Source organism: Mandrillus leucophaeus, unplaced genomic scaffold (genome assembly GCF_000951045.1).
Source record: "Mandrillus leucophaeus isolate KB7577 unplaced genomic scaffold, Mleu.le_1.0 Scaffold31, whole genome shotgun sequence".
NCBI classification, from domain to species: domain Eukaryota; kingdom Metazoa; phylum Chordata; class Mammalia; order Primates; family Cercopithecidae; genus Mandrillus; species Mandrillus leucophaeus.
In genome coordinates, this window is record NW_012103254.1 from 5,693,581 (window position 1) to 5,696,037 (window position 2,457).

Genomic DNA, 2,457 nt, shown 5'->3' on the forward strand with positions numbered 1-2,457 from the left:
GATTCAGTCAGTAAAAATAATCCTGAAGCCATTTTTCAAATGTATTTACACAATTAGTACTAAATACATCCCCAACAGAGCATTAGGCAAATTTAAGTAGTTCTTAATTTCTTGAATCCAAACATGACTGAAATAATTTTTATACTCATGGCACAATTATGCTAAAGAAAAATAACTTACATCAACTTTCAATAATATTATGGAATGAAAGAGGATTTCACAGGACTTTTCTTTGTTTTAACAAAATTCATATAGGGGTAAGGCATGATAGGAAAAGGCCAATTTTAGAAACACAGTTTCAATTCAGATTCTGCCACTTGTATGCTATGTTGTCATAAATAAGTGATTAACTCTCTTTAAGCTTTAGGTTCTTATCTCTAAACTATGATTTTTTACTAAAATAGCTAGTACAATCCCTGGCATATAATTTCCTGTCAGTAAATGAATGGTTTCATTATAAATGCTTTTCTAATCAATAATGTTATTGTTGTGGTTTATTGCTAATACAAAATTTGAAAAGTAAAGTTTATCACTGGGTAAAATTAAAGGACTAGATAATTAAATCCACTTTCTTGAATAGAAAAGATGAGTCTGCTTAAAATGTTCCAGAAAACTTCAGAAACTTCAGGAAAAGTAGAATAGTGTGCTAGCATTTAAATCAAATCTAGGTTCTGAATTTACGTAAATTATACTTCTTCATGTTTACATCCTACGTCTAACATAGGCTGCCTGAAAATAACCCTGACCTGCTTTATTGTACTGTCACTATATATTTTTGTATGTGAAATAAATGATACATAAAATATACATGACATTATATGTTTGAGATTACATGAATGAGAAAAATAATTATTTAAATCTTTAAAATTAACATGGTTAATGATTTTATTGCATGCCATTTTTGAGAACTGGTCATTTCACGATTACCATGAAGATGAAGAAGCCACTTATATTGAATTTCATTTAAATTTTTAATTTTGTTGGCTTATTAGGGTGGTCTTAGTATTTAGCTCAATGATAAAACATTTTCTCATTATAATACACAGATATGGTAAAATACATTTAGAAAGCAACTATAGTTTTGTTCTGTCTTTCTATATGTGATTGATAAAATTCACTGTAGACTCCCTTGTTTAAAAGATACTTAAATATCACCATTACATATGTCTGCTTTTATGTTAATTCAAAATAGTTATTGAAAATTGTTTCTGTTTCTTACTTTGTAAAAAATGATTTTTTTCAAGAAAGGCTACTGGCTATTATATAATAATGAACACAAAATATGGTGACAATGATTGGTAAAAAAATAGAAATTGTTATTAAAGTTTTTATTAATGTTACAGTTTCATCTTGGGAAATCAACTCTGTAATCTTATTTATTTTTCATATTTCAATATTATTTTTTCACATATATTGCAATCCATTATCCCTATGGTACTATATAGAAAATGAAAACACCTCTTTGCTGAGTCAGAGGTACATGTTTAGTTCCCAAAGAATTATCTGAATATGTTGCCAGCACTTATGCAAAGCGTTTGTCACATGACTTAAATTAGGATGTATCTGAACAAAGCCTTACCCACTGATATTTTACACATCACTGCTAGCCCATATTCCATCTACACTAGCATGTTGCACTCCAGTGTGCAGTGGCTAAGAGGAACAAAGTTATTAATGAGCAAACCTAAACAACCATCATCATAAAGAATATAAACTTGTTTTGTTTTCTTTTATTAAAGAAGGAAGATAATTGTTAATAATTACTACTGCCCAGCTTTACCTGTTCATGGAGTTCCTAGGGCAGTCTTGGCCTTCCCCAATTCTCCCTGGCCTACAGATAAAGCAATAAGTGTAAGAAAATATACATTGTTTTCCTGATTCCATCATTGGGTTTTAAATGAGCTTCAAAAAACCTTTTATTCAATGTGATTTTTATGCCATTGGATTGAATTTTTAAAAATTAGATTGATGGAATGTCAAGAATTTACATTGAATATCTCATGTAAGTAAAAATATATCTAATCATAAATTTGTTCATTGTAATGTGTATATAAAAGGCCTTTATTAATGTAAATATTAATTTTAAACAATTTGAAAATGTAAGCTATAATTAAGGAAGATTTCTAACAAAGTCTTTATAACTAAAATGAAGTTCAAGGGGGAAAAAAGGACATGGAGCCAGACCCTCTTTATTTTGTGATATATAAATTGTGATCAATGCTATCTTAATCTTTTTATCCCGTTGCTAGATGCAGTTCATGTTTTATTCATTTTTTTCCCTGAAACTTTAAGAACATCATGGGAGACTGATTATCTTTTTTATTTTCTAATTTTGAGACAACCAGCAACGGACATCCTCATATAAATGATTCTAATATAATCACTCTGCCTTCAATAAACACTGCACTGAAATTGACTTAGCCATTAGCTCCAACAGTTAAGAACCTTCATACTACA